The following is a 12,182-nucleotide window of genomic DNA, read 5'->3' on the forward strand; positions in this document are numbered from 1 at the left end:
TACTGGTAAGTACGCTTAGAATTATTTTCCGGGTCAGTGCTGGGCTAAAAGATGCAGCACTGGGTTCTCTCCTGATAACAGGTGAGTAAATCGGAATTCGTAGTTTGGCTGATTTTAGAGGAATATTTGTACGTTCAAAAATGGACACTTAGAAAATTTTCTGGTGAAAACCACACAATGGATTCCTATGGAAGCAAATACAAGTTACTGGTAAGTACGCTTAGAATTACTTTTCAGGGTCAGTGCTGGGCTAAAAGATGCAGCACTGTGTTTTCTCCTGATTACAGGTGAGAAAATCGGAATTCGGAGTTCGGCTGATTTTAGAGGAATATTTGTACTTTTCAAAATTAGACACTTAGAAACTTTTCAGGTGAAAACCACACAATGGATTCCTATGAAAGGAAATACAAGTTACTGGTAAGCATGCTTAGAATTACTTTTCAGAGTCAGTGCTGGGCTAAAAGATGCAGCCCTGGGTTCTCTCCTGATAACAGGTGAGTAAATCGGAATTCGTAGTTCGGCTGATTTTATTGGAATATTTGTACCTTTCAAAATTGGACACTTAGAAACTTTTCTGCTGAAAACCACACAATGGATTCCTATGGAAGGAAATACAAGTTACTGGTAAGTACGCTTTGAATTACTATTTAGAGTCAGTGCTGGGCTAAAAGATGCAGCCCAGGTTTCTCTCCTGATAACAGGTGAGTAAATTGGATTTCGTAGTTCGGCTGATTTTAGAGGAATATTTGTACGTTTCAAAATTGGACACTTAGAAACTTTTCTGCTGAAAATCACACAATGGATTCCTATGGAAGGAAATACAAGTTACTGGTAAGTACGCTTAGAATTACTATTTAGAGTCAGTGCTGGGCTAAAAGATGCAGCCCAGGGTTCTCTCCTGATAACAGGTGAGTAAATCGGATTTCGTAGTTCGGCTGATTTTAGAGGAATATTTGTACGTTTCAAAATTGAACACTTAGAAACTTTTCTGCTGAAAATCACACAATGGATTCCTATGGAAGGAAATACAAGTTACTGGTAAGTACGTTTAGAATTACTTTTCAGGGTCAGTGCTGGGGTAAAAGATGCAGCACTGGGTTCTCTCCTGATTACAGGTGAGTAAATCGGAATTCGTAGTTCGGCTGATTTTAGAGGAATATTTGTACGTTTCAAAGATGGACACTTAGAAAATTTTGTGGTGAAAACCACACAATGGATTCCTATGGAAGGAAATACAAGTTACTGGTAAGTACGCTTAGAATTACTTTTCAGGGTCAGTGCTAGGGTAAAAGATGTAGCACTGGGTTCTCTCCTGATAACAGGTGAGTAAATCGGAATTCGTATTTCGGCTGATTTTAGAGGAATATTTGTACGTTTCAAAATTGGACACAAAATTTTCTGCTGAAAACTACACAATGGATTCCTATGGAAGGAAATACAAGTTACTGGTAAGTACGCTTAGAATTACTTTTCAGGGTCAGTGCTGGGCTAAAAGATGCAGCACTGGGTTCTCTCCTGATTACAGGTGAGTAAATCGGAATTCGTAGTTCGGCTGATTTTAGAGGAATATTTGTACGTTTCAAAATTGGACACTTAGAAACTTTTCTGGTGAAAACCACACAATGGATTCCTATGGAAGGAAATACAAGTTACTGGTAAGTAAGCTTAGAATTACTTTTCAGGGTCAGTGCTGGGCTAAAAGATGCAGCACTGGGTTCTCTCCTGATAACAGGTGAGTAAATCGGAATTCGTAGTTCGGCTGATTTTAGAGGAATATTTGTACGTTCAAAAATGGACACTTAGAAAATTTTCTGGTGAAAACCACACAATGGATTTCTATGGAAGCAAATACAAGTTACTGGTAAGTACGCTTAGAATTACTTTTCAGGGTCAGTGCTGGGCTAAAAGATGCAGCACTGTGTTCTCTCCTGATTACAGGTGAGTAAATCGGAATTCGTAGTTCGGCTGATTTTAGAGGAATATTTGTACTTTTCAAAATTAGACACTTAGAAAATTTTCTGGTGAAAACCACACAATGGATTCCTATGGAAGCAAATACAAGTTACTGGTAAGTACGCTTAGAATTACTTTTCAGGGTCAGTGCTGGGCTAAAAGATGCAGCCCTGGGTTCTCTCCTGATAACAGGTGAGTAAATCGGAATTCGTAGTTCGGCTGATTTTAGAGGAATATTTGTACAATGGTGAACGAAGGGGGAGGGGCCTGAGGTGACGTGTGCAAACACGCCCGGTGGCGTGTTTTAAGTTGGGCAATTAATTCCTCTTCAATCCTGAGGTCTCCTGGGGGCCAACTAGCCCACCAGGTACCTCCAGTATGCGCCAGGGCTGCGACAAGGTCCCCCCAAGCCCCGGGGACAACCACCCCCTGGGGCTTTATTGTTTGAGGGAGAGGGGCTGCGTGTCCCCCCTCCTGGAGCCCTCGAGGGCCCTGGGGACCGCCACCCCCCAGGGCCGGCTCCTACAGTGTCCTGGGGTGCCCACCCCCAGGACACTGTTGTTTTCTATGAGAGGGCGGGAGTCTCCCGCCCTCCCATAGCAAACTTCATTTGGATTTTGAAAGAGAGAGCAGGGAAACCTGCTCTCTCTTTCAAAATCCAAACGATATTGCTTTTCCACACGGGGAGCTGCATGTCAGCATGGGAGCCGGATGGGACCGTGGGGGCGTTGGGGCTCCCGCCACGGTCCCAAACGTTTTTTAATAAACCCCGGAGGATGGGGTCCCCGGGGATAATAAAAATTAGTGATAGGGGCTATTTTTTTTTTTTACAGTAAAATTAGGAGTTGCGCATCCTAACACGTTGGGTGCACGATTTCGCTAACGTAGGGTGCGCGGTTCCTAACGCATTGCGTGCGCGACTCCAAGGAAAAAATTGTACAAAAAAAATAACAAAGTATTAAAAATATAGTTTAAAAAATATTTTAAAAAATATAAAAAATAGTTTTAAAAAAAATTCAATTTAAAAAAAATCATTAAAAACAAATCATATTTTGTAATTTGTAAAAGAATTAATTAAAAAAAAACTTTAAGTAATGGTGACTAACAATATAAAAAAACAATTAAAGGAATTGACACACTGAAACATAAAGATTTAGAAATCCTATGAAAATCATTAAACATCATAGCTTTAGAGATAAGTTATAGATAGGAATTAGCATTTAAAAAACCTTTGGAATTCACTTAAAAAACCATAGGTCTCAGGTATGTTATAGTTAGGAAATAGCATTTAAAAAACCTTTGAAATTCACTGAAAAAACCATAGGTTTCAGGCACGTTATAGTTAGGAATTAGCATTTAAAAAACCTTAGAAATTCACTGAAAAAACCATAGGTTTCAGGGGCGTTATAGTTAGCTGGACATTTCCCTCGTACAAAACCCTAGAAATTCCCCCGTTATAGTTAGTTCAGCTAACTATAACTCGCGCCCCCGCAATGCACTGCTGATGACGTCACATATTACATCACTCATGACATGGTCAGTGACACCACTGATGACATCACTGATGACATCTCAAATGACATCACTGATGACGGCATTCATGTGATCATTTGATGCTTCTTGTCACACCCTAATATAACCGTTGATACACCCTCTCTAAATTACATACTGCCACTCTCAAAACCATAGACACTCCAACACCAATAAGTACATACCCAATCACAGAGTCTTACGTCTAAACACCCATCCACTCACTCACCCATACAGTCACTCATACTTATAGTCCCTCAGTATAGGACTATCATATGCACTCATACACCTATATAGACACTCCCACACCGCTACTCATCCATAGAATTACTTACATACATACTCAGTCATGCAAGTAATTAATCACACTGCCATTTACTCACCTATACAGTTATACACACACAAGGTCAATTACTTATACAAATACTAGCACATTCTTATGGTCTTATACAATCAATGATACAAGCACACACTCATCCATACAGCCACTCACACTATCATACACTCAGTTATAGTCATTTCTGTACTCCAACATACATATGTACTGCCGTTCACATATTTAGTAAATTACACACGTACTAATGAAATATATATTCACACACTAACACAACCAAACAGATATTCACCCACTCATACAGTCCATTACAGACCTAGTGTTGAAACCATGCACCCAGTGAACCACCCACTGACACATCTATGCACAGAGTCACACGCATCCCACCCACACAAACACTCAGGTACCCATACAGATACTCAGACACTCAGACAACCAATCAATAACTTATATAGACATTCATGTACCTATTCACAAAACAAAGCATCCGGTTACACACCAACAGACAGACGCATACAGTCATTCACACAGTTTAGTCATTAACTCATGCATTCAGTAAGATACATTTAATGACTCACTTATAGAGTCTGTCACGCACCTACAAAATCATCTATTCACACACTTATACACTCACTCATTCTTCAATATGCCTTTCCCTACATATTTAAAGTTTATAGAAACACACAGACACTGGATGATGTCATCAGTGATGTCATTTGAGATGTCATCAGTGATGTCACTGACCATGTCATGAGTGATGTAATATGTGATGTCATCAGCAGTGCATTGCGGGGGCGCGAGTTATAGTTAGCTGAACTAACTATAACGGGGGAATTTCTAGGGTTTTGTATGAGGGAAATGTCCAGCTAACTATAACGCCCCTGAAACCTATGGTTTTTTCAGTGAATATATATATATATATATATATATATATATATATATATATATATATATATATATAGATAGATAGATAGATAGATAGATAGATAGATAGATAGATAGATAGATAGATAGATAGATAGATAGAAAGATAGAGATAGATCAGTTTTATTAGCCCCTAAGCAGAAGGGTTGAGCTTGTCAAACAAGAAGGTATGAGGTGGCCTGTAAGATGAGCAGGGTGTCTCAGTTATGGAGTGTGATTTGTATTTTGATTGTCAACAACATGTCCTACTGTAGCTCAGCAATTTCTTATAATAATTTTCTCTTTTTTAGTGTATTGAAACTGGGGTGGGGTGGTTGAAGTGCTGTGGTCTGAGGATGGTGATGAGTTTGGCACTTACTTGATGGCGGTTTGGGCAAAGTGAATGGCCCATCATTCTGGTATGGTCCCATCATGGCCAAACTAGTCATGTGTGCAATGCAATATTGCGGACTATAACCCTCAAATCATCAAAATTACCTGTGTCTTACATTTTCCAGAAAATCCAGACATTTTGTCTTACAATGTCCCTTCTAATGTCTTCTCCTTTACAACCACCACCCCACTCTAAACCAGATACCTGAAAATCTGTCCCCAAGGAACTATGCCTTACAGTTCCCATGTCGAGATCTAAACGTATTTTCTCATTAACATACAGCAACATCCATCCAGATTTCATTATAAACCATGCGGATAAAACAGAAATCTGCAAAGAAATCTATTACTCCTCACAATATTCATACTCACCCAATTATCTCAGCTGTAGTTGTGTCTGGTAGGGCTGCCATTTCAACCAGTTTTGTAAGAGCCTCAATCAACACAGTATCCAAGGCCTCTATATCGCTACCAGGCTGCTGATTGTTACCTGTGAAAAGGGATAGAAAATAAATTACTCATAAAAAATATGCTTTTCTTAATCAGGTTTGTCATGACCGGCACATTCCCAGTGCAAGTAAACATGGGTTGCATATCAACTGTACCTCACAGCATATTACAAGTACATAGTACATATTTCATGCTGCCTTTTTCTCAAAGGGGGGACTGCCTATTTATAAAACCAAAAGGAGTTTTTGAAATCAAGAACTTCTAGTTTTTATTTTATATTTTATTTTGACATGTTGTCCCTGTTTCAATTGCAATGGGACAGGTTCCTCAAGACCTCCATAACCGTTAGAAATCAATTCAGTGAAAAAAATTTTTTTTTAACAATCAGAATGCCAAAAAACTATTGCATCCTCACAAGTGCCTTTGACTTAGTGTTGCAAATGTTTTCTATGTTGGGCTTATTTTTTTATTGAAACACTACAGAGACACTTCCCTATAATGAAGGTATATCTAAATTACTTCATTTACACCTTTGGGTCTGGACCAGTTTCTTAAAGACACTTGTAAAAGGGCTAGGATTGCAATAACAATGGATACTCATGAACTGATTGACATTTTCTGAACAAAAGCAGCAGACTGAATCTGCTACTTCACAACGAGATAGTAACTCAAAAACACAATAGTCTTTTAGGTCCAGTTGTACAGACATTAGGAACACTGATTTCCTAATTGAGATTATCTCCTGCTCATTGACATCCATTTCTTATTTCTTTTGCTTTCCGTGCCCTCAGGCGCAGACCTTAAACAATTGTTGGTGACATGGTACTGATTACTAACTAAGGCCTTTTTAGATGTTAAAAGGAGACCATTCTACAGAACGAGGAGGAGAAAGACCAGCGAGGACTTGCCGGTTAAATAGGGTATTTATCAGAAATAGTGGTAAGTAACTTGGTTTTCTGATGAATATTTCTAAACACAGATTCCTTACCTAAGGAAGACATCAAAGTAGTACAGGCCAAAGGAGGAAGGTATGTGGAGTAAAAAGTCTTGCAGAACAGAGTGGGCAAAGTATCCTTGTCTCCAGACCTGGATGTCAAGGCACTATTGCTTATTGAACGTATGTACAAAGCCCATGTCACAGCTTTGCAGAATTCAAGCACAGGCACATCATGTGCTAAGGCAGTGGTAGCGATTGGTGGAATGGACTTCGAGGTGAGGGGAAGGGTATTACTTTGTGTCCAATGAAATTCCAGCCACTGTGTCACCCTTTTTAATTAGTAAAGATTTGTTATGACCTCTTCGACTGGAATCCACATAGGGCAGCATCAATACCCTGTGAGTCCTCAATGCATTACACATAGGAAGCAGCCTACAGCAGGCCCCAAACCTCCAACTCAGTAGAAACAACCACCCCCCAACCAGGCCCAGGCAGCCAGCTGCAACTGTTCACCCATTCCATATTTCAACAAGAACTCACCCCTGAACCCTTAGTAGAACATGTGCATGTGTCACGACCATGGGGTCCATCACCCAACCCCCATTCTGAGCCCGGCATATCATATTGCCTTGTCTTCCCCAATCCCGCAAGGTGGCCCCCCTACACTTCCCTTCGCTCACCCACCCCTGCTTCCACCTTCCGCTGCCATCTTAAGAGAGTAGTAGGCTGCCATTCTCTGCAATCTTCCAGGGGTGCCATATTTTCTTAAACTTTCGGGGACATCCCTGGGCTTTGTACACCAACTCATCTGCCCTCATACACCAATCCAGGTTCCCCTCACACTCCTACAGTGTGGACATGTGAGGGTTCCCCCACTTCTGTACAACATCCCATCGTGCCACCGCCGGGGCCAAATTACAGAAGAGCAGTGTGTACCCATCCAACGATTGCTCCCCCCAGATGCCTAGGGTTATCAATTGAGGCGTGATCTGGATATGTATTTTCGCCACCCCAGACTGGCGCTCCCCTACACTTTTTCAAAATGTCCCCGCCGGCGTGGGCTCCTACACTGTATGCAGCAAGATACCCCTCCGACCACAGCCCCTCAGACATAAGGCAAACTCTCCACGCCCCATTTTGTATGGACGCTCTTGTGGGTAATACACTCTATGCAACAATTTCAGGTGCAGCAGGCGGAAACCCGCCCATGTCACCACCTCCCTTGGGTAGCGGCAAGTTTCACACCATGCACCATCCTCCAGACTTCCCAGATCCCGCTCCTACCTGTGCCTAAGGGCATCCAGCGGGGGCAGACTATCGCCCAGCAGTGTGATGTAGATCTGAAAGATTGCATGCCCATGTAAGGAGGAAGCCACCACCCGGAATTCCAGAGGCGACTCCTCCGGTAGGTCCACAAAAAGAACCCATGCGTCCCAATAATGTGCTGCATCTGCACATAACGGACATAATGTGCCCCTGATAGTTCATACTCTGCCTGCAACTCCGGGAAGGGAATCAGCCCCTCGTCCCTCCAGAAGTCTCCCACCACCGAAATCCCCAGCATATCCCAACACCCATGACCCTCGATCGCTCTGAGCTCTCTCAGCATCTCTGATTCCCACAGAGCCGTTGCAAAAGTGAGCCTCCCCTCCCAGCCAAAGAGCGGCGCTGCCTTCCGGTATATATCCCCACTCACAGATCAGGGTTGAATCCATCACTCCGCTATCCCAGTTCAGACCCAGCCATATGCAAATCAGTCTTGACCCTGTGCCTCATGGGAACAGTTCACACCAAACTGCCAAACCAGATCTTCCCTGGACTAGAAACAAGCATCCTGGGACCGGTTTTGGGGTAACACGCCTCATCATCAGAGAGCTTAGTCAGCTACTTAGTAATATCATTGCCAGTTTAACTGGCTTTACTACACTTCTCTTGTTGGATAATCTTAATTTACATCCTTGTGCTGATTGTTTCTTGTATGGGGATTCATTGCAAGACATTGACCTGATGACTGGGGACCAGGCACATCGGAAACACGCTTTCTTAGGTGATAGGTTTAACTCACTGTTTGTACACCACTCTCTTCTGTATCTTTTACATTGGTGGGACTCCTGCAATGAACTGCAGATCCACACTTTCAAGGGAGTTGGGATAGGCTCTTCTATCATTGATTATATTTTTGTTTATTCCTGTCTTTTTATTTTTTTAATTGACTTTAACCCCTTCGGTGCTCATGACGGAACGGTTCCGTCATGAGCCACGGTTGAGCTGTGCTCATGACGGAACCGTTCCGTCATGACCACGCCCGCGCAAGAAACCGTCAGCACAGCGGCGGAATTTGCGCAGCATGGAAGGGGTTAAGGTAGTTTTACACCCTTTGAGCAATCATAACCCCCTGCTGGCCTCATTCAGATGGTTTGAGACAGAGGTCAGGCCTGATGTCCTTTTATTGGAATAGGTTCTTACTGCTGCTCAGGGGGAAAGGTTCAAGTGGGTTGAGGTAGTTCCAGCGGATATCCATCTTTCCTTACCTTCCACCTGCTATCAGGATTTCAGCATCGGTTTAGATGATGGGGCCTCTGATTCTAAGATTCTGATTGCTTTTGCTAATATAGCTGACTATATAAAGTCTGCCCTCACCGCTCCTCGAGCACTTCACCAAGCGCCGCCCAGTAGATGGTTCTACAAGGCATGTATCAAGGCCCACAGAGTACTCATGGCTGCCTTCCACAAGCAGCCTCGTGAAGGGGAGGAAGTCAGGAGGGCCAGAGCTTGCTATTGTGTGGCTCATTATGAGAGGAAGACATCTCTCAAGAGGGAGCTCTGAGACAAGTTGTTGAAGGCTTGCGCTTTGCACGACTCTGCCGACTTCTGGAGGGTCATGAATCATCCCATCTTTGCTTTCGATCAAGTGAGTGCACAGGCCCTAGGCATGGCGGGATCGTTTTGGGGCAATTTATGATCTTGAATACGGTGATGACCCTTTTACAGGGAGGGGGCTTCACAGGGTCTTTGCTTGCAATGGGAGGAGGTTAAGAAAGCAATTATGGCCTTGCCCAAGGGCAAGGCTCTGGGCCCTGATGACATTCCTGGTTATTCATTTAAATCAGAGGTGGTTCTGTGGGCCCCCTTGATTAAGCAGCATTGTAATGTCTCCCCTAGAGGGAGGCCCTCCTCTGTTTGTTATTTATATGGTTGGACTTGATCTTACTACCAATTACCACAAATCTCAGTGGTGGGCCCTAGGAACACTAGTTCTAAAAGTTACTCGGTCAGGGGCCACTCCATCTCCAGGGTTGAGCACTTTTCGTATTTAGGGATCCTTTTGGATTCCAGATTCTCTTGGCAACTCTTGCTGAAGAAAAATACCATGAGGTTTAAATCACCCATCAATGCAGTTGGTTACTTGGCAAGGTGTATGTGTCATACCAACGTAGATGCGATGCTATAAGTTTTTAAGGCCAAGTGTGTCTCGTTGGCATGTTAAGGCTATGAAATTTAGGGCTATGTGTCCTGCCCACAGCTCCAGGTCGCAAAACATTCTGAGAACCCGTCTCAAAGTACCAGTGAGCACCCCCTCTGAGATACGTAATGAGGAAGTGGGATGAGGGTATATTACTGACTTGATTGCCTTGCACCCCCTGGTACTGTGGCTGTTCGTCTGGTTGAGAGAGGATTTGTCTCTGAATAGGCCCATCATTCGCGTCCGTATGGCCTTGGACGGCATGTTCAGCATTCCCTGAATTGCTTATATTGGGCACATTTTTAATTGTCTGGGCCATCTCGAGTTGTTTACTGACCGAGAAGGTACAGCTAGAAGTAATGTACCATGGTTAAAACAGGCATTTTATGAAAGGGTCGCTGCGGAACGTGAGGCCGTGGCCCTTCACAAACACACCATGCTTAAATTTATCATGGTGAAAACTGTACTTGGAATGGAGCCCTACATTGTCGTTGGAGATCTCTAACTATCACTGTAGGCTGTTAACATATTTTAATTTTAACATCCCCTATCAACTTCTGTTACCCAAGGGGTCTTGATGCAAAGTTTCAGACCTTCCACCTTGTTACTGAGATGATGTTTCTCTACCGGACTCCCTCCACATTTAACCATCTTCGTTATAAATTCAACTGCCCACTTCTTTTGTCCATGAATTTTAATCATGTGAGGCTGGCCTTTCTCTTTTTCATATGCTAAAATCACCTTCCATTTGTTTTTATGGGACTCGTTTTTAGGTCTCGCTCTCGAGACCTATTGTCGCCGAGATGCCTCTCAAGGGAGACAGAATGGGGCATGCGCAGATTGTTGTGATTGCTGTCTGTGAACGCGCTTCACATGAACAGAATTTGCGCGTTGAGTGCTCCTCTCCGGAAGACCTGCTGAGTTAATTATAGGTCTGCAGCGTGGGGCGCCTGTCGGCATGCTGGGATAATGACCGCTCCCCCGCCTGGAATGCGCTCCCCCGCCCCGGCCAAGCGCGCGTGCCACGCTCCGCCGGGCTTGTCTTGGTTTTTTTGCATATTTATATAGCGCGAACTCGACCCGAAGGTGTTGGAGCACTTTACATAGCACCGTATTTACATTACACATTCAGGCATATCGTGAGTTTTACGCACTCCTCTTCACCTGACATGAGATCCGCTTTTCTTCATTCTGTAGTCTGCCCCTACTCCTCACCTTTGCAGAGTGGAATGAACCTCGCCTTTCCCAGTTCCTTACACCCTCACATATCTTAAAAGAACGAATAAACAGGCCACTGCTCACACTCCAATGCCGCACACACATTCTCACAGTATCTTTCGGACTACGTGAAAACAGCATTTTGTAGACACTAACAAGCTTTCACCTGCAAAACGAGTACAAGACAGTATAAATAGTGCTTTCACTGTGAAAACCACACGCCCCCACCCATCGTAAGCAAACTTGAGGTATTGTGTTCACTTTGGTCTCTACGTTATAGGTTGAGCGAGTGAGGCACGCTTTGATCGCTCGAAAGAGGCAACTTATTTTTCAAAACTGTGCCAGGGGCCGGCATGTTTGCATATCGGCTTATTCCCCGACTTTGCACAACGCCGGGTAAATGTACTATGCAACACGGACCGACTAACTCTCAAAAGTTTCATGCTTAGAGTTCAGTACCTCAGGGGAAAGAAAGTCAGCAACAATTCTGAGCATTAGAGACAGTGACTGTTTTTCCGTTGGTGCTAGAAAGACTCGTTATCACCCTCAGCGTGCCTTTGCAAAATATACATGTGGGAGGAAAAATAAAACAGCAGCTTGGCTCTAAATATTATTTTTTAAGGAACCAAAGAGGTAACTGCTCGCATTTAAAATGTACATGTTTATGCATTCATTATACATGTTTATGCATTCATTAACTGAACGTGTGGGTTCACTCACGAGGTGGCTTTTAGGTTTCAGTCAAACACCAAACGTAGAATGAGAACGTACCTCTGAATACAGGATACCCATGGCTGCTCCACGCGGGTCTGGAAGAAATTAATGCAGGATTCTGGGATTGCGGGGGCGTCCGACTTTGCTTGCTTAAATCCAATCGTTTCAAGGGGTAATTTCTGCCTGTAAACACACGGCAACTGCCAGGCGCGCAACACTCATTGGACTCAAAGGGCTTCAGCCCCCCCCTCGTGTGTGGCAGCCCGGGATGAGACAGCTTCCCGCGC

At 43.5% G+C, this 12,182-nt stretch overlaps 1 long non-coding RNA gene across 1 annotated transcript in view; it reads right to left on the bottom strand.

The window, feature by feature from the left end:
* Nucleotides 1-5,550: 5,550 nt before the first annotated feature.
* The window catches only part of LOC146871046 (uncharacterized), a 442,713-nt gene continuing 436,081 nt past the window's right edge, over nucleotides 5,551-12,182 (bottom strand). The window contains exon 3 of the long non-coding RNA XR_014959492.1: nucleotides 5,551-5,603. This is a non-coding gene — a long non-coding RNA (uncharacterized LOC146871046). The remainder of the gene's footprint in view (nucleotides 5,604-12,182) is intronic.

Source organism: Triturus cristatus, chromosome 1_1 (assembly GCF_964204655.1).
Source record: "Triturus cristatus chromosome 1_1, aTriCri1.1, whole genome shotgun sequence".
In the NCBI taxonomy this organism is placed as follows: Eukaryota; Metazoa; Chordata; class Amphibia; order Caudata; family Salamandridae; genus Triturus; species Triturus cristatus.